At 46.3% G+C, this 21398-nt stretch overlaps 1 protein-coding gene and 1 pseudogene across 3 annotated transcripts in view; both read right to left on the bottom strand.

Moving 5' to 3' along the window:
- Nucleotides 1-21398, bottom strand: part of CHERP (calcium homeostasis endoplasmic reticulum protein) — a 142394-nt gene that overhangs the window by 11114 nt on the left and 109882 nt on the right. The window lies entirely within an intron of this gene.
- On the bottom strand, nt 13523-13640 carry LOC134935385 (5S ribosomal RNA; annotated as a pseudogene).

Below are 21398 nucleotides of genomic sequence, written 5' to 3'. Positions count from 1 at the left end.
GCATGTCGTCAAATTTTTTATGTAAGGAGTCGACACTTTCGCGTAATTCCTTCCACAAGTCCATCCACTCCGGTGTCTGCCCCGCAGGGGGTGACAACACATTTATAGGCACCTGCTCCTCCTCCACATAAGTCTCTTCATCAAACATGTCGACACAGCCGTACCGACACACCGCACACACACAGGGAATGCTCTGACAGAAGACAGGACCCCACAAAGCCCTTTGGGGAGACAGAGAGAGAGTATGCCAGCACACACCAGAGCGCTATATAAATCAGGGATTAACTAAATTATATCCCCTTATAGCTGCTATATGTATATTGCGCCTAAATTTAGTGCCCCCCCCTCTCTTTTTTACCCTTTTCTGTAGTGTAGACTGCAGGGGAGAGCCAGGGAGCTTCCTTCCAGCGGAGCTGTGAGGGAGAAATGGCGCCAGTGTGCTGAGGGAGATAGCTCCGCCCCTTTCTCGGCTGACTTTTCTCCCGCTTTTTTATGGATTCTGGTAGGGGTATTTATCACATATATAGCCTCTGGGGCTATATATTGTGATATATTTGCCAGCCAAGGTGTATTTATTGCTTCTCAGGGCGCCCCCCCCCAGCGCCCTGCACCCTCAGTGACCGGAGTGTGAAGTGTGTATGAGGAGCAATGGCGCACAGCTGCAGTGCTGTGCGCTACCTTGGTGAAGACTGATGTCTTCTGCCGCCGATTTTCCGGATTCTTCTTGCTTCTGGCTCTGTAAGGGGGCCGGCGGCGCGGCTCCGGGACCGAACACCAATGGCCGGTTCCATGCGGTCGATCCCTCTGGAGCTAATGGTGTCCAGTAGCCTAAGAAGCCCAAGCTACCACCAGTTAGGTAGGTTCACTTCTTCTCCCCTTAGTCCCTCGCTACAGTGAGTCTGTTGCCAGCAGATCCCACTGTAAAATAAAAAACCTAAAATATACTTTCTCTCTAGGAGCTCAGGAGAGCCCCTAGTGTGCATCCAGCTCAGCCGGGCACAGGATTCTAACTGAAGTCTGGAGGAGGGTCATAGTGGGAGGAGCCAGTGCACACCAGGTAGTCCTAAATCTTTCTTAGCTGTGCCCAGTCTCCTGCGGAGCCGCTATTCCCCATGGTCCTTACGGAGTCCCCAGCATCCACTAGGACGTCAGAGAAAAAGGTTTTTTTAAACAGGTAAAGGTGTGCTGCTTACACAGAGGGGTACAAAGCAGGATGCTATCCTGAAGAAACTCCTCTTTAGATATTTATTTTCCCCTTTCATAGTTATGTTCAAACTCCAGGGGAGCACCATCAATACAACTTGCAAGTTTCAGACACAATTAAACAGTCTAGTGTTGCTAGGCATAATTGAGCAAAAACAAACTCACTGTGCTTAGAGCCCTTATAAAAGACAAAGCAGACTGAGAAAAAGCATCTATATTTATCTGTTACATGGATGTACAGACTACAGCTAGAGTCAGAAAAAAATTACTGACTTCAGGTAAAAATAAAAATGCACATGTCTGAGCACAATTCTTATATTGGTGAAAACAGCAGCAGGAGAAAGACAATAAAGCGTTGGTGATAATTAAATTAGTAGAATACAAATAATGCTGGTATTGGTACAGGGGTGCAGAGACCCATACTTATCTTAACACACCCCTGTACCTTTCAAACATTCCCTACCATCTCAAATACTAAACACAAAGTACTAGACTATTCCCAATAAGCCCTTACGATGTACACACACTTGTGCAAACATTACTTTTATCAGCAATGACTATGCAAAGCACAAGAGATGTAAACAGCCAAGATATTAGATGCACAGAAATTGATGGAAGATAAGAACCACATGGCCCCTCTAGTCTGCCCTTCGATAGATAAAAGACAAATATATGAGATAGATGTAGAGCGATATGAGGTAGCTGAACAGATAGGAGGTAGGTAAATAGATAGCTATGAGGTAGGTACCGTTTCCTGGCCTGGCAGTGCTGCCTTCAATGTGGCTCAGAGGAACAGCCTGGTAGGGGCTAATGCAGTAACCAGCAGCTGTGGTGAGCTTTGATGAAAAAGTTGTTGCCATAAATTAGAGCAACAGCTCTGGCTTGGGAACCAGAAAGAAACCCAAATTCAGGCTTGGAAAGCTGTGGCAATATGACCCACCACCCATGGCTGTTATTGCATGGCTATTGGGTGTGGCCTTTTGGAAATGGGCAGTTCTTTAAGAATTGGTAGATACATAGTTAGTGAGGTTGAAGAGAGGCAAAATGCCCATCGGGTTCAACCTGTATTCTGCACCATAGCCACCATGGACTAACACAATACACAACAATTTTTAGCCTAATTTGCAAAACAAATATTGGTCTGTAGCAATCCAGATAAAAATTTCCAAAATCACCACCACAAAGTACAAAGATACTTAAACACAGGGTTCTGGCTCTTGTTGCTTTATAACAGCCATTGAGAAATGCCTTCTTTTCATAATATGAGAACATAAAAGGAAGAATAATTTTGTGAGAGAAGAGCAATTTTGTTTTTCAACTGGTTAAATGCTTTCCGATTGCCATCTGCATATAACTGGCCCCAACTGCAAATGATCTGTTGTCCCAGGCTTCTGTGTTCTGCAACCAGCGCAAGTATGGGATGCAATTTCCCAAAGCAAAATATAGTTATTGTTTTTTTATGCTTGCCTACTGGGTGAGCACTGTAGGAAAGAGACAGCATTGTCCTCATGTGTCTGATTAATGTACTGAGTGTTATTGAGGACTAAAGGATATATGGTAATGTTATATAATACCAAGAGCACGCAACAGAATAAGCAGTAGTTTTTAATTACACTTAGGGTGGAATTCACCTCTTACTGAAGCCGGCAGCCACTAGATGGCACCGAACAAAGATATTCAAATGTAGCTTTGTGCGGGTGAGATCGGCTGCCGGCATCTCAATTTCAGCTTGCACCCGCCGGGGGTGGTGAGCTGAATTGTGTGAAAAGTGATCCGTCTGAGACGCCCAAACGGCACTTTACCCCGATCGCGCCCATTAGTTTAGTCGGGTTTAGCTGCTTTATGCGGCTAAACCAGACACTAATGGGCACGATCAGTGCGATAGGGGACATCAAATGTATATCAACCCCTGTGATCTCCCGTCACTTTAGACAGGAGATTGGGGCGATTCCATTTGAGTTCCCCTTGATAGTATCTCAATATAAACATATATATATATATTTTTAAACATTAATAGATAAGTTTTTATTTCCCAATGGACTCCAATATGCTTAATGTTCTCACCAATATATATTTTCCTTATGGCCAATGCAATGCTTTTATCTAGCTCCGCTTAATTTGATTATCCCATTGATGTGGAAAATAAGATTTTACTCACGGGTAAATCTATTTCTCGTAGTCCGTAGTGGATGCTGGGAACTCCGAAAGGACCATGGGGAATAGCGGACTCCAAAGGAGGCTGGGCACTCTAGAAAGATTTATGACTACCTGGTGTGCACTGGCTCCTCCCACTATGACCCTCCTCCAAGCCTCAGTTAGGACACTGTGCCCGGACGAGCTGACATAATAAGGAAGGATTTTGAATCCCGGGTAAGACTCATACCAGCCACACCAATCACACCGTACAACTCGTGATACTATATCCAGTTTGACAGTATGAAAACAACTGAGCCTCTCAACAGATGGCTCAACAATAACCCTTTAGTTAGCAATAACTATTTACAAGTATTGCAGACAATCCGCACTTGGGATGGGCGCCCAGCATCCACTACGGACTACGAGAAATAGATTTACCGGTGAGTAAAATCTTATTTTCTCTAACGTCCTAGTGGATGCTGGGAACTCCGAAAGGACCACGGGGATTATACCAAAGCTCCCAAACGGGCGGGATAGTGCGGATGACTCTGCAGCACCGAATGAGTCAACTCAAGGTCCTCCTCAGCCAGGGTATCAAATTTGTAGAATTTTGCAAACGTGTTTGCCCCTGACCCAGTAACAGCTCGGCAAAGTTGTAAAGCCGAGACCCCTCGGGCAGCCGCCCAAGATGAGCCCACCTTCCCTGTGGAACGGGCTTTCACTGATTTAGGATGCGGCAGTCCAGCCGCAGAATGCGCCTGCTGAATCGTGTCACAGATCCAGCGAGCGATAGTCTGCTTAGAAGCAGGAGCACCCAAGCCTGTTGGGTGCATACAGGATAAATAGCGAGTCAATTTTCCTGACTCTAGCCGTCCTGGAAACATAATTTTTTCAAGGCCCTGACTACGTCCAGTAACTTGGAATCCTCCAAGTCCCTAGTAGCCGCAGGCACCACAATAGGTTGGTTCAAGTGAAAAGCTGATACCACCTTAGGGAGAAACTGGGGACGAGTCCTCAATTCTGCCCTATCCATATGGAAAATCAGATAAGGACTTTTATACGACAAAGCCGCCAATTCTGATACACACCTGGCCGAAGCCAAGGCCAATAACATGACCACTATCCGCGTGAGCTATTTTAGATCCACAGTTTTTAGTGGTTCAAACCAATGTGATTTTAAGAAACAACACCACGTTGAGATCCCAAGGTGCCACTGGAGGCACAACCGGGGGCTGAATATGCAGCCCTCCTTTTACAATGTCTGAACTTCAGGTACTGAAGCTAATTCTTTCTGGAAGAAAATCGACAGAGCCGAGATCTGTATCTTAATGGAGCCTAATTTTAGGCCCATAGACACTCCTGCTTGTAGGAAATGCAGAAATCGACCTAGTTGAAATTCCTCTGTTGGGGCCTTTTTTGGCCTCACACCAAGCAACATATTTCCGCCATATGCGGTGATAATGTTTTGCAGTTACATCTTTCCTGGCTTGAATCAGCGTAGGAATGACTTCCTCCGGAATGCCCTTTTCCTTTAGGATCCGGCGTTCAACCGCCATGCCATCAAAACGTAGCCGCGGTAAGTCTTGGAACAGACAGGGCCCCTGCTGCAGCAGGTCCTGTCTGAGCGGCAGAGGCCATGGGTCCTCTGATATAATTTCTTGAAGTTCTGGGTACAAGGCTCTTCTTGGCCAATCCGGAACCACGAGTATCGTTCTTACTCCTCGCCTTCTTATTATTCTCAGTACCTTTGGTATGAGAGGCAGAGGGGGAACACATAAACCGACTGGTACACCCACAGTGTTACCAGAGCGTCCACAGCTATCGCCTGAAGGTCCCTTGACCTGGCGCAATATCTTTTATAGCTTTTTGTTGAGGCGGGACGCCTTTATGTCCACCTGTGGCCTTTCCCAATGGTGTACAATCCTTTGGAAGACTCCTGGATGAAGTCCCCACTCTCTCGGGTGGAAGTCGTGTCTGCTGAGAAGATCTGCTTCCCAGTTGTCCACTCCGGGAATGAACACTGCTGACAGTGTTAACACATGATTTTCCGCCCATCGGAGAATCCTTGTGGCTTCTGCCATCGCCATCCTTCTTCTTGTGCCGCCCTGTTGGTTTACATGGGCGACTGCCGTGATGTTGTCTGATTGGATCAGGACCGGCTGGTTTTGAAGCAGAGGCCTTGCCTGACTCAGGGCATTGTAAATGGCCCTCAGGTCCAGAATATTTATGTAGGGAAGTCACCTGACTTGACCAAAGTCCCTGGAAGTTTCTTCCCTGTGTGACTGCCCCCCAGCCTCAAAGGCTGGCATCCATGGTCACTAGGACCTAGTCCTGTATGTCGAACCAGCGGCCCTCTTGAAGATGGGCACTCTGCAGCCACTACAGTAGAGATACCCTGGTCCTTGGAGACGGGGTTATCAGCCGATGCATCTGAAGATGTGATCCGGACCACTTGTCTAACAGGTCCCCCTGAAAAGTTCTTGCATGGAACCTGCCGAATGGGATTGCTTCGTAGGAAGCTATCATTTTTCCCAGGACTCGCGTGCAATGATGCACCGATAACTGTTTTGGCTTCAGGAGGTCTCTGACTAGAGATGACAGCTCCTTGGCTTTCTCCTCCGGGAGAAACACTTATTTCTGGTCTGTGTCCAGAACCATCCCCAGGAACAGTAGACGTGTCGTAGGAACTAGCTGTGACTTTGGACTGTTTAGAATCCAGCCGTGCTGTTGTAGCACTTTCCAAAATAGTGCTACCCCGACTAGCAACTGCTCCTTGGACCTCGCCCTTATAAGGGGATTGTCCAAGTACGGGATAATTAAAAACTCCCCTTTTTCGAAGGAGTATCATCATTCCGGCCATTACCTTGGTAACACCCTCGGTGCCATGTACAGTCCAAACGGCAGAGTCTGGACTTGGTAATGGTAATCCTGTACCACAAATCTGAGGTACTCCTGGCGAGGATAGTAAATGGGGACATGCAGGTAAGCATCCTTGATGTCCCGGGATACCATGTAATCCCCCTCGTCCAGGCTTGCAATAACCGCCCTGAGCGATTCCATCTTAAACTTGAATTTTTTCATGTATGTGTTCAAGGATTTTAAATATAAAAAAGGGTCACACCGAACCATGCGGTTTCGGTACCCCAAACCGTGTGGAATAGTAACCCCGTCCTTGTTGAAGTAGGGGCACCTTAAGTATTATCTGCTGGGAATACAGCTTATTAATTGCCTCTAGCACAGCCTCCCTGCCTGAGGGAGTTGTCGGCAAGGCATATTTGAGGAAACGGTGGGGGGAAGACATCTCGAATTCCAGCTTGTACCCCTGAAATACTACTTGAATGAAACAGGGATCCACCTGTGAGCGAGCCCACTGATCGCTGAAATTTTTTTCAGACGGCCCCCCACCGTACCTGGCTACACCTGTGGAGCCCCCGCGTCATGCTGTGGACTCAGAGGAAGCGAGAGAAGAATTATGATTCTGGGAACAGGCTGACTGGTGCAGCTTTTTCCCTCTTCCCTTGTCTCTGTACAGAAAGGAAGCGCCTTTGACCCGCTTGCTTTTCTGAAGCCGAAAGGACTGTACCTGATAATACAGTGCTTTCTTAGTCTGTGAGGAAACTGAGGTAAAAATATTTCTTCCCAGCTGTTGCTGCGGATACGAGGTCCCAGAGACCATCCCCAAATAATTCCTCACCCTTATAAGGCAGAATCTCTTTGCGCCTTTTAAAGTCAGCATCACCTGTCCAGTGACAGGTCTCTAATACCCTCCTGATAGAATGGACATTACATTCATTTTGGATGCCAGCCGGCAAAATATCCCTCTGTGCATCCCTCATATATAAGACGACATCTTTAATATGTTCTCATGTTAGCAAACTAGTATGTTTGACAGGGTCACCGACCACGCTGCAGCAGCACGCTCTGCAGGTTTCAGTCTAGTACCTGAGTGTGTAAATACAGACTTCAGGATAGCCTCCTGCTTTTTATCAACAGGTACCTTCAAAGTGGCCGTTCCTAAAACGGCAGTGCCACCTATTTTGACAACCGTGTGAGCGCCTTATCCACCCTAGGGGATATCTCCCAGCGTAACTTATCCTCTGGCGGGAAAAGGTACGCCATCAGTAACTTTTTAGAAATTACCAGTTTCTTATCAGGGGGAACCCACGCTTTTCACACACTTCATTCATTCATCGGATGGGGGAACAAAACACTGCCTGTTTTTTCTCCCCAAACATAAAAACCCATTTTTAGAGGTTAATGTCAGAAATGTGTAACACATTTTTTATTGCCGGGATCAAGTCACGGATGTTCCTAGTGGATTGTGTATATGTCTCAACCTTGTCGACACTGGAGTCAGACTCCGTGTCGACATCTGTGTCTGCCATCTGAATGAGCGGGCGTTTTTGAGCCCCTGATGGCCTTTGAGACGCCTGGGCAGGCGCGGGCTGAGAAGCCGGCTGTCCCACAGCTGTTACGTCATCCACCCTTTTATGTAAGGAGTTGACACTGTCGGTTAATACCTTCCACCTAACCATCCACTCTGGTGTCGGCCCCACAGGGGGCGACATCACATTTATCGGCATCTGCTCCATCACTATATAAGCCTCCTCCTCAAACATGTCGACACAGCCGTACCGACACACCGCACACACACAGGGAATGCTCTGACTGAGGACAGGACCCCACAAAGCCCTTTGGGGAGACAGAGAGAGAGTATGCCAGCACACACCAGAGCGCTATATAATGTGGGGATTAACACTATAACTGAGTGAATTTGCCCCCATAGCTGCTTGTATATACAATATTGCGCCTAAATTTAGTGCCCCCCCTCTCTTTTTAACCCTTTGAGCCTGAAAACTACAGGGGAGAGCCTGGGGAGCTTTCTTCCAGCTGCACTGTGAAGAGAAAATGGCGCCAGTGTGTCTGAGGGAGATAGCTCCGCACCTTTTCTGCGGCCTATTCTCCCGCTTTTTTCTGGATTCTGGCAGGGGTATTTTCCACATATATAGCCTCTGGGGCTATATATTGTGGTATTTTTGCCAGCCAAGGTGTTATAATTGCTTCTCAGGGCGCCCCCCCCCAGCGCCCTGCACCCTCAGTGACCGGAGTGTGAAGTGTGTGTGAGGAGCAATGGCGCACAGCTGCAGTGCTGTGCGCTACCTTGGTGAAGACTGATGTCTTCTGCCGCCGATTTTCCGGACCTCTTCTTGCTTCTGGCTCTGTAAGGGGGACGGCGGCGCGGCTCCGGGACCGAACACCAAGGACTGGGCCTGCGGTCGATCCCTCTGGAGCTAATGGTGTCCAGTAGCCTAAGAAGCCCAATCCGGCTGCAAGCAGGCGAGTTCGCTTCTTCTCCCCTTAGTCCCTCGCTGCAGTGAGCCTGTTGCCAGCAGGTCTCACTGAAAATAAAAAACCTAAATCTATAATTTCTTTCTAAGGGCTCAGGAGAGCCCCTAGTATGCATCCAACCTCGGCCGGGCACAAGATCTAACTGAGGCTTGGAGGAGGGTCATAGTGGGAGGAGCCAGTGCACACCAGGTAGTCATAAATCTTTCTAGAGTGCCCAGCCTCCTTCGGAGCCCGCTATTCCCCATGGTCCTTTCGGAGTTCCCAGCATCCACTAGGACGTTAGAGAAATAGCACTTAGATACTCACGCTGCGCTCAACCTCCCAAATGTGCTTTAGCTCTGTGTGGTCCAGTCCTTTTAACATGAAGCAGGTGACAGCTTGTGTATTTCCCCAGCCGGGGTGCAGGATCGGTGGACCAGCAGTCTCAATAGGTGCTCCCAATGTCCTGTGTTTATAGTGGGCTTATTGCAAAGTATGAGCAATCATCTCTGCAGCTGCAGGGAGGGAGAACGTTGATGTCAATTGTGCCCAGTGTCCATTTGTTGGTGAGCAGGTTTATAATAGGATTTTAATTACCTACCGGTAAATCCTTTTCTCGTAGTCTGTAGAGGATGCTGGAGTCCAATTTAGTACCATGGGGTATAGACAGGTCCTTTGGGAGCCACTGGCACTTTAAGAGTTTAATAGTGTGGGCTTGCTCCTCCCTCTATGCCCCTCCTACCAGACTTAGTCTAGAAACTGTGCCCGAGGAGTCGGACATACTTCGAGAGAAGGAAATACACAGATAGTGGCGAGATTCACACCAGCTCATACATAACAAAAAGGAAAGCCAAGCTAACCAACTTGGAACAATCCAACAACGGCTGAACCAACAAACTGAACCAAGTAATAATGCAGGAATATGAAGCACTGGGCAGGCGCCCAGCATCCTCTACGGACTACGAGCTCCCAGTACGGGAGGGAGAGTGCTGAGGTTCCTGCAGAACTGATTGACCAAACTTTAGGTCCTCAGAGGCCAAAGTATTGAACTTGTAGAACTTAGCAAGCGTGTTCGACCCCGACCAAGTAGCCGCTCGGCAAAGCTGAATAGCCAAGTCACCCCGGGCAGCCGCCCAGGAAGAACCCCATTTACGGGTAGAGTGGGCATGAAGCAATTTTGGAATCGTCAATCCAGTCGTAGAATAAGCATGCTGGATAGTAAGCCTGATCCAGCGAGAAATTGTCTGCTTAGAAGCAGGACACCCAATCTTGTTGGGATCATAAAGGACAAACAAAGCGTCCGACTTCCTGTGACGAGAAGTTCTCTTCACATATATCTTCAAAGCCCGCACGACATCCAAGGACTTTGAGGTAATTGAGGTGTCAGTAGCCACTGGTACCACGATAGGTTGGTTGATATGAAAAGCCGACACAACCTTTGGAAGAAATCGCTGACACGTTCTGAGTTCAGCTCTATCTTCACGGAAAATCAAATAGGGGCTCATGTGCGACAATGCCCCCAATTCAAACAATGCCAACAGTGTGACTGCCTTCCAAGTAAGAAACTTTAGGTCTACCTCATGTAAAGGTTCGAATCAATCCGACTGTAGGAACTGCAGCACCACATTAAGATCCCACGTTGCCGTAGGAGGCACAAAAGGTGGTTGGATGTGCAGAACTCCTTTCAAAAATGTCTAAACCTCAGGGAGAGCAGCCAATTGTTTCTGGAAGAAAATGGACAAGGCCGAAACCTGGACCTTGATGGAGCCCAAGCGTAGGCCCACATCCACACCAGCTTGCAGAAAGAGGAGAAAACGTCCCAGTTGAAACTCCATCATAGGAAACTTCCTGGATTCACACCAAGACGCATACTTTTTCCAGATCCGATGGTAATGCTTAGACGTTACCCCCTTCCTAGCTTGGATCAGAGTAGGAATGACCTTGGTCGGAATGCCCTTCCGAGCTAAGATCTGGCTTTCAACCTCCATGCCGTCAAACGTAGCCGTGGTAAGTCTTGATGGGCGAAAGACCCTGTAGTAGGTCCTCGTGAAGAGAAAGAGGCCTCGGATTCTCCAGCAGTAATGCCAAAAGATCCGTGTACCAAGCCCTTCTTGGCTAGTCCGGAGCAATGAGGAACACTTGGTCTTTTTAGTAGTTTGAGAATCCTTGGGATGAGTGGAAGTGGAGGGAACACATACACTGACTGGAACACCCACGGAGTTACCATGGCATCTGCCACTGCTTGTGGGTCTCGTGACCTGGAACAGTACCTCCAAAGCTTCTTGTTGAGACGAGAGGCCATCAAGGCTATCTGAGGTACATCACAACGGCTTGTTACCTCTGCGAATACCTCCGGGTGGAGGCCCCATTCTCCTGGATGGAGATCATGTCTGCTGAGGAAGTCTGCTTCCCAGTTGTCCACTGCCGGAATGAAGTATGCCGAGAGTGCCAGCGCGTGCCTTTCTGCCCAGAGGAGGATTTGTTACCTCTGACATCGCAGCTCTGCTCTTCGTTCCACCCTGCCTGTTTATGTAGGACACCGCTGTGACGTTGTCCAACTGAATCTGAATGGCTCGATCTTGTAGAAGATGTGCCGCTTGTAGAAGGCCATTGTATATGGCCCTTAGTTCCAGAATGTTTATTGGAAGGACAGATTCCTGACTGGACCACTTTCCTTGGAAGTTTACCCCCTGGGTGACTGCTCCCCAACCTCTGAGACTTGCATCCGTGGTTAGAAGAATGCAATTCTGACTCCCGAACCTGCGGCCCTCAAGTAGGTGAGAAGTGTGCAGCCACCAGAGGAGCGAAATTCTGGCTTTCGGCGACAGGCGTACCCACTGGTGCATGTGAAGATGTGATCGCGATCACTTGTCCAGGAGATCCAGCTGGAAGAACCTTGCATGGAATCTTCCATACTGTAGAGCCTCGTAGGAGGCTACCATCTTTCCCAGAAGGCGAATGCACTGATGAACCGATACCCGGGCTGGCTTCAAAACATCCCGGACCATTGATTGGATCACCAACGTTTTCTTCAGTGGTAGAATCACCCTCTGCACTTCCGTGTCGAGTATCATCCCCAACAAGGACAGCCTCCGTGTCGGTTCCAAATGTGACTTTGGAAGGTTCAGGATCCACCCATGATCCTGGAGCAGTTGAATTCAGAGTGCAATATTCTGCAACAGCTTCTCTTTGGAAGATGCATTTATCAGCAGATTGCCCAGATATGTAATTATGTTCACTCCCTGTTTTCGTCGGAGGAGCATCATCTCCGCCATGACCTTGGTGAACACCCTCGCTGCTGTGGAGAGACCAAATGGTAATGTCTGGAACTGATAGTGACAGTCCTGTAGTGCAAACCGTAGATAAGCCTGGTGACGCGGCCAGATTGGAATGTCAAGGTATGCATCCTTGATATCCAGGGACACTAGGAATTCCACCTCCTCCAGACCTGAGATGACCGCTCTCAGGGACTCCAATTTGAATTGGAAAACCCTCAAGTAGGAGTTCAATGATTTCAGGTTCAATATAGGCCTTACCGAACCATCCGCTTTCGATACCACAAACAGGTTTGAGTAATAACCCTTGGTTTGTAGGTGTGGTGGAACTGGAACAATGACATTTGATCGTACCAATTTTTGAATGGCTTCCTGCAGGATAGCACTTTCTGTCAGCGAAACTGGTAAGCCTGATTTGAAGAATCTCTGAGGTGGGAGTTCCTGAAACTCCAGTCTGTAGCCCTGGGTAACAATGTCTGTCACCCAGGGATCTAGGCATGATGACGCCCAGAAGTGACTTAAATCTTTTAGTCTAGCTCCCACCTGCCCGATCTCCAGGCTGGGAGGTCCACCGTCATGCTGAAGATTTGGAGGAAGCAGAACACGGTTTCTGTTCCTGGGAACCTGTTGGTGCAAGTTTTCTGGATTTCCCCCGAACTCCTCTAAAGAAGGTGAAGGGGGGACATGTTTGGATTTCTTAAATTTTGCGGTCCGAAAGGACTGCAGTGTAGGCGTAGGATAAGATTTCCTAGCCGGTGCTGCTGCGAAGGGAAGAAATGTCGACTTACCTGCAGCCACCGTGGAAATCCACGCATCCAATGCGTCCCCAAATAGTGCCTGACCTGTGAAGGGCAGGTTCTCCATACTTTTCTTGGATTCTGCATCAGCAGTCCATTGGCACAGCTGGAGTCCTCTGCATACCAATACTGCCATGGAAGTGGCCCTGCATTAAGCAGGCCAATGTCCCTCATGGCCTCCACCATGAAACCTGCAGAATCCAGTATGTGACGTAAAAACAAATCAATGTCACTCCTATCCATAGTATCTAATTCCTCTAGTAATGTGCCTGACCACTTTACTATGGCTTTACAAACAGAAGAGAGAGAAAGACCCTTGTCTGGCACACTCATTAAAGAAGGAATTTGTTTATGAGATATTGGTTAAATATTAAGACGTAACCTTTAATTTTATTTTTTTTAAAGAATAATAGACCCCTGTAAGTATCTACGGAGTGAAAATATCCAAATTCATGTCTATCTTATATATTACATAAAAAAAGTTAGTATATATTTTTTTATATAGGCTATGCGCCTTATATACAGCAGAAAAAGTTATATAATAGAGTCCTAGATTGGACTGTATGTACGACGCCCTCTAATGACCAAAGATCTTGTATTAGTATTGTTAATTAAAGTGGTAGTATATGCACCTCCACATAGGATAAGGTTAAAGCCTGAAGGTCTAAGGAGTTAGATTAAACAAATACCATTTATAGAGAAGATGACAATGAAGAGTTTTTAGAGTAGCTGAAAATTACAAATGTGAATCTGCTTTCTGCGTTAGACTGGATTTGGATCCAGAATTTACTACACCGGGTATTCTCAGGTGGTCCCCCTCCTGATACTTGCCTGGCCCAACACTGTATCGCTTCCAAGATCGGACGAGATTGGGCACTTTCAGTGTGGTTTGGTAGTAAATTATTTTAGCATCCCCTCCTGAATCGTTGATGAGAGTTCACGGATATAGAAAAAAGATTTTTGCAGCAGGTATGCAAGATTATTTAGTTAGAGATGGATCTGCTAGGACCTGTCAGCTGGAAAACTGCCCCAGGAAGTATGGGTGTAGAGCTGAATCACCAATGAGAGTCCAGAAATTACAGATAAAGGAGAGGAAATCGGTTCAACTCTGGTGCAAAAATATGCACTGTGTATTATATAGAAGCTGTTTAGGGCCAAGCAAAATTCCAGGATTCAGGTTGATTGATTGGTAGAAGTCAAATTAACATGATTGCCAAATTGGAGCAAAACATTTAGTAACATTATTTGTTATCAGGCAGTACAACAAAGAAATATCTCTTTGGTCCTATGAAGATGTTATTTTTACAATTATTTGTTATCAGACAGCATTGGTGTGAGTGGTTCTTGCCATTCTTAGTGTGGTGAGTATATCTCATAGGCTCACAAATAAAACAAAAAAAGGTTGAATAAGTGCCCGTTAGGTAGATCCCTTCTGTCCTGACAAAGATGCTATTAACAATTATCACTATTTTTGATGTACCACATGTACCATATGAATTGAAGAGGTTCCAAGATTAGAACTGAATATATTTGAATAAACAGTATGTGTCTTATAAGCTCACAAAGTAGAAGTATATACAGTACATGCCTAGTATAGTAATTATATTGCACAGAACAATTACCTTATGTCCCGATAGGAATGCTGTTAGTATTTCTCACCATTCTTGGTGTACTATATGAGCTCATAATATTATAATAGAAATACTAAACATTATAGTTATAGTTCATTATTTAATCCAGTGCAGAAACACATTCTTCTTTGCCTTTCACTTTACTATGGCTTTAGAAATCCACGCACAAGCAATAGTGGGCCTTAAAACCACGCCTGTAGCAGTGTATAGTGATTTGAGTGTAGTCTCAAATTTGCGGTCAGCCGGCTCCTTTAAGGCGATTGAACCAGGGACAGGTAAAACCACCTTTTTAGACAACCTAGATACAGAAGCGTCTACTATAGGTGGGTTTTCCCACTTCTTTCTATCCTCTTCAGGGAAAGGGAAAGCAATGAGAATTCTTTTAGGGATCTGGAATTTTTTCTCTGGGTTTTCCCAGGATTTTTCAAAAAGGAGTTTAACTCCTTAGAAGCAGGGAAGGTAAGCGAGGATTTCTTATTTACTGTAAAATAAGATTCCTCTTCCTGCTCAGATACCTTCTCAGATATATGCAAAATATACGTTATGGTAAGAACTTACCGTTGATAACGGTATTTCTCCTAAGTCCACAGGTTCCACAGGATAACAATGGGATATGATGGAGCGACAGCGGATAGGCACCAAACAATCACAAGCTTTCAGTCCTCCCAGGCTGCAACGGGCCCGTCCTTATATCCCTGCCCACTGGCTCAGGCAAATCAGTTGTATTCCAAAGCATTTAGGCAGGAGCATCATGTAGAGCCCTAATCAGGCGAGAAGAACACACATGCACACCCTTCCGTATAAGAAGGAAGAGGTTTAGTGAGTAGAAAGATCCTCAAATCAGGTGCGTCAGGGTGTAATCCCTGTGGAACCTGTGGACTTAGGAGAAATACCGTTATCTACGGTAAGTTCTTACCATAACGTATATTTCTCCGGCAGGGTCCACAGGTTATCCACAGGATAACAATGGGATTTCCCAAAGCAATTTAGTGGTGGGGACGCTCCTGACTGGACAGGAAAACCTTGCGCCCGAATTCAGCGTCATGAGAGGCAAAAGTATCCAAGGCATAATGTCTAATGAATGTGTTAATGGAAGACCATGTGGCTGCCTACATATCTGTTTTGCTGAAGCACCATTTTGTGCTGCCCATGAAGGACCTACCTTACGAGTAGAGTGAGCAGAGACATTAGCCGGAACAGGGAGATCAGCTCGAGAATATGCTTCTGAAATCGTCATTTGAAGCCATCTTGCCAGAGTGTGTTTAGTAGCAGGCCATCCTTTCTTGTGAAATCTGTAGAGAATGAAGAGAGAATCTGTCTTTCTGATGGCACTGGTACGATCCACGTAGATCCTTAATGCCCGGACTACGTCTAGTGATGCATCTCCCGCAGAAAGTCCCGATACCTGAAAAGCCGGGACTACAATTTCTTCATTAAGGTGGAATTTAGACACCACCTTAGGAAGATACCCAGACCTAGTTCTAAGAACTGCTTTATCTGGATAAAAAAAAAAATCAGAAAAGGAGAACGACATGACAGCGCTCCTAAATCTGACACTCTTCTAGCCGATGCCATAGTCAGTAGAAAGAGAACTTTAGCTGTCAACCATTTAAGATCCACTTTATTAAGTGGTTCAAATGGAGCAACTTGAAGGGCTTTCATGACTAAATTGAAGTCCCAAGGCACTGTAGGAGGAACAGAAGGAGGTTGAATGCGCAGCATTCCCTGGAAGAAAGTACGCACATCCTGTAAATTGGCAATTTTCTTTTGGAACCATACAGTCAATGCTGATACTTGTACTCTCAAGGAAGCCACCTTCTAACCTTTATCCATTCCCTCCTGAAAGAAATCTAAGACCCTAGAAATTTGGAAAGCTTTTGGGTCCATATTTCTTTCACTGCACCAATGAATATAGGCCTGCCATATTCGGTGATAAATGCGAGCTGAGGAGGGTTTCCTTGCTCTGAGCATTGTTTAAATTACCTGTTGTGAGAATCCTCTTGACTTCAGGATAGAGGTTTTAAGAGCCACGCCGTCAACGATAGTCGATCCAGATGCCTGTGGTAACAAGGACTCTGCATTAGTAGATCTGGACGTTGAGGGAGCAGAAGTGGAGAATCCATCGACATTCTCTGCAGATCTGTGTACCAATGCCTTCTGGGCCAAGCCGGAGCTATTAGAATCACGACACCTTTTGCTTCTTTTATCTTCCTCACCACCCTGGATAGCAGGATGATCGGAGGAAACAAATATGCCAGATGAAAGTCCCATTTCACTGACAGGGCGTCCACAAAGATCGTTCCCAGATCCTTTGTTCTTGACCCGTACACGGGTACTTTGTTGTTCATACGGGACGCCATGAGATCTCTCTCTGGCAAACCCCACTTGTCTACTAGAGTCTGAAAGACTTCCGTGTGTAGAGCCCATTCGCTTGCCTGAATGGCGTGTCGACTGAGAAAGTCCGCTTCACAGTTTAGGACTCCCGGAACGAATACTGCGGACAATGCTGGAAGATGGAGTTCTGCCCATTTTAGTATGCGACTTACCTCCTTCATTGCTGTTTGACTGCACGTTCCTCCCTGATGGTTGAGGTATGCTACCGCCATTACACTGTCCGAGCGGATATGGACTGGTTTTCCCTGAAGAATGCCTTTTGCCTGAATCAGTGCCATGTACTGTATATGGCCCGAAGTTCTAACAGATTTATTGGCAGGCGACTTTCTTCTGTGGTCCATTGTCCCTGGAACCATAATCTTCCGGACACTGCTCCCCAGCCCTGAAGACTGGCATCTGTTGTCAGGATCTCCCAATCTGATATCCAAAAGGGTATCCCTATGTCTAGATGGGATGTTTGTAGCCACCAGGCTAATGACTTTCTTACCTTGTGTTAAAGTACCATAGTCTGTTTCTTTATTGTCTGATTTATTCCATTCCATCTGGCCAGAATCAGACACTGCAGAGGTCTTGAGTGGAATTGTGCATACTCCACCATGTCGAATGTTGACACCATCAAACCCATCAGTCGCATCGCTGCGTGGATTTATATTGTTTGACTGTGTAACAACTCCGGGAGTCCTTGACTGTACTTGGCTATCTTGTCCCGAGGTAAAAATATTTTCTGCAGACTTGAATCCAGTACAGCCCCCAAGTGAGTCATCCGTTGTGACGGAACTAGAGACGATTTTGCCCAATTTATGAGCCATCCGTGCCTCTGCAGACATGTTATTATCTGTTGGAGATGGTCCAAGAGCAATTCCTGTGATTGTGCTAGAATTAACAGTTCGTCGAAGTATGGAAAAATTCTTATCCCCTGCTTGCGAAGATAAGCTGCCATAACCACCATGATTTTGGTAAATACTCTGGGTGCCGTAGCGAACCCAAACGGTAATGCCTGGAACTGAAAATGCTACTGGAGGATAGCAAACCTGAGATAGCACTGATGGGACAGTGCAATAGGAACATGTAGGTAAGCATCCTGAATATCCAGGGATACCATATAATCCCCTGGTTCCATGGCCAAAACTATGGAGTGTAACATCTCCTTATGAAACTGTGGGACCCAAATGTATTTGTTCAACATTTTGAGATTGAGAATTGGCCGGAATGACCCATTTGGCTTCTGAACCAAAAATAGGTTGGAGTAAAAATAGGATTTTGGTACTTACCAGGTAAATCCTTTTCTTTGAATCCATAGGGGGCACTGGAGTACTCTTGGGATATGGACTGCTTCCGCAGGAACAGGGCACTGAATATATAAATTTAGAACTCTCCACCCCTCCATATCCCAGAGTACCTCAGTGTTTTTTACTGAGCCGAACAGGAGCTAAAGAGAGGTTGACAATGGAGAATTACATATAACATAACGGACAACAATAAAGTTGACACACAATGTTACTGACAACTAAACAGTTGACACCATAACAGATAGAACTTGATCATTTGAACCAGTCGGTGAGAGTGTGTTACCATAAGATCCCCTGAACTTACCACAAACCAGGTAAAACTGCACTGGGTGGGCGTCCAGTGCCCCCTATGGATTCAAAGAAAATGATTTACCTGGTAAGTACCAAAATCCTATTTTCTTTTTCATCCACTAGGGGTCACTGGAGTACTCTTGGGACGTACCAAAGCTTCCCCCGTGGGCGGGAGAGCTGTTTGGCACCTGTAACACTAGGCGGCCAAAGCTAGATGCTGATGCCGCAAACGTATCAAACTTGTAATAGCGCACAAACGTGTGCACTGATGACCATGTAGCCGCACGGTAAAGCTGCGTCGTAGAAGCCCCACGACCAGCTGCCCATGAAGTTCCCACAGAACGTGTGGAATGAGCTGTTACTGATGTAGGCGGCTGTAACCTAGCATGAAGGTAAGCCTGACGTATGGTCACTTTTATCCATCTGGATAAGGTCTGCTTAGAAGCTGGCAAACCCATCTTGAAAGCATCATAGAGAACAAACAACGTATCCGTCTTACGAACTGTAGACGTTCGGGATACATAAACGCGTAATGCGCGTACCACATCCAAAGTTCCAGAATGTTCTGTTAACACAGGAACTACTATTGGTTGATTGATGTGAAAAGATGACACTACCTTTGGTAAGAAAGCGGGATTCGTCCGAAGTTCCGCTCTGTCATCATGAAACACCAAATACGGTGGCTTGCATGACAAGGCACCCAAATCTGAAACACGCCTTGCTGAAGCTAAGGCTAGGAGAAAAATTGTTTTCCAAGTGAGAAACTTAATATCCACTTGCTGTAAGGGTTCAAAATATGAAGACTGTAAGAAATCTAAAACCAGATTCAAGTCCCATGGCGCTGTAGGTGGAATGAATGGAGGCTGTACTCTGAGGACACCTTGCAGAAAGGTGTGTACAGACGGCAATAGAGCCAATCGTCTTTGAAAGTAAATTGACAAAGCGGATACCTGCACCTTTAGTGTAGATAAACGCAGTCCTCCATCTAACCCCGTCTGTAGAAATAACAAAAGACGGGATAACTTGAAAGATTATGTCGGAAACTTCTGAGCTTCACACCAACCTATATAGGCACGCCAAATTCTGTAATAATGAGCTGCCGTAACTGGCTTCCTAGCTCGCAACATGGTTGGTATAACCGATTCTGGAATGTACCGAGACTGTGCGTGGTTTGAGTACTAATTGTACCAGATGACGAATAATCTGTACTTTCTGTTCTGGTAGGTAAATTCTTTGATTTACCGTATCGAGAATCATACCTAGGAATTGAAGTCGTTGAGACGGAATTAGATGTGATTTGTTGAAGTTGACAATCCAACCGTGTTGAACTAGTACATTGTACGTTAGCAACGCATGTTGGAGGAGCATCTGTTGAGACGGAGCTTTGATAAGCAGATCGTCCAAGTACGGAACTATTATCACTCCCAGGAATCTGAGATGAGCTATCATCCCAGACATCACTTTGGTGAATACCCGAGGCGCTGACGAGAGGCCAAACGGTAGAGCCTGAAACTGGTAATGGTTCTGCCGTATCGCAAAACGCAAGAACCTCCGATGAGGTGGCCAAATCGGAATGTGTAAGTACGCATCCTTGAGATCTAGCGCAATCATGAATTCCTGTGGCTCTAAACCTGCAATTACTGACCGCAGAGATTCCATCTTGAATCTGTAGTAAGTGACATACTGATTGAGACCATTTAGGTTCAATATTGGCCTGACGGAGCCATCCGGCTTTGGTACCACAAACAGACTGGAATAATAACCCTGACCTTGTTGTTGTGCAGGGACCGGAATAAAAAAACTGCTGAATCCAGCAGGGACTGAATGGCAATTTGCAGAACCGCCCTCTTGTCGTCCGACAGAGGCAGTCCTGTCTTGAAAAACCGCAGTGGCGGGAGACAGTTGAACTCTATTTTGTAACCTTTTAACACTAAATTGCGGATCCACCCATCTGTAGATGTCTGGAACCATGCCAAATGGAACGTCTGAAGGAGTGCTCGCACAATTGGAGATCCGAGATGGGCTTGTCGGTGACCTTAGCGTCCTGACAACTGGTGTTGGTTTGGTCGTCTACCAGGCGTGGCTGTTCCTCTACCACGGCCTCGAAAGGGCGGAGGTCTAAAGGATTTGAATGCCGGGCCAGAGTATTTCCGTCTAGGTACCGTTGGAGGCAATGGTAGGAAAACAGATTTTCCTCCCGTGGCCTCAGAAATCCATTTGTCCAATTCAGGACCAAACAATTTCTCGCCACCGTAAGGTAACGCCTCTATACCTCTTTTGACCTCTGCCTCCGCTTGCCAAGAACGCAGCCAGAGTGCTCGTCGTACTGTAACTAGCGACGAAGAAATACGAGAAGTGAGCTGACAGACGTCAGTAGAAGCTGTACATAGATACTCCGCAGCTTCACAGATTTGATCAGCGAGAAGTATAAGGTGATAGTCATGTAGGGCAGACTTGAGTTCTGTTATCCATACTATTAGCGCCTTAGTGACCCAAATGCCAACCAACCCAGGTCTAAGCAGCACTCCTGCTGCTATATACATGGACTTTAGCATAGTTTCTATTTTACGGTCTGAAGGGTCTTTAAGCGTAGTAGCAGTTGGTACTGGTATGGTTAATTTCTTTGTAAGTTTTGACACAGACGAATCCACCATTGGCGGATTCTCCCATGTACATATTACCGACTCTGGAAACGGGTAACTAGACTTAAATCTGCGAGGTATAGAAAACAGTTTATCTGGATTCTTTTGTGTTTCTACTAACATCTTATTAAGAGATTCCGAAACAGGAAAACACATTGGAGATCTCTGTCGTTAAGTAAAGACGACTTCATCATTTGTCAGAGTCTCCTCAGTTTCTGTAAACTTCAGAGACTGACGCACCGCTCTGATGAGATTATCAATACCTGGGCTGTTAAAATCATCACTATCTGACTGCTGGTCCACTTCGCCCTCCTCACCCTCATCTTGCGCAGTGAGGTCTGGCATGGAATCGTCAGAATGCAACATAGCAGAAACTGGTAAATCATAAGATATATGAAATTTATCCCATCTA

The sequence above is a fragment of the Pseudophryne corroboree genome, chromosome 1 (genome assembly GCF_028390025.1).
Source record: "Pseudophryne corroboree isolate aPseCor3 chromosome 1, aPseCor3.hap2, whole genome shotgun sequence".
Lineage (NCBI taxonomy): Eukaryota > Metazoa > Chordata > Amphibia > Anura > Myobatrachidae > Pseudophryne > Pseudophryne corroboree.
This window is presented reverse-complemented; position numbering and strand designations above follow the sequence as displayed.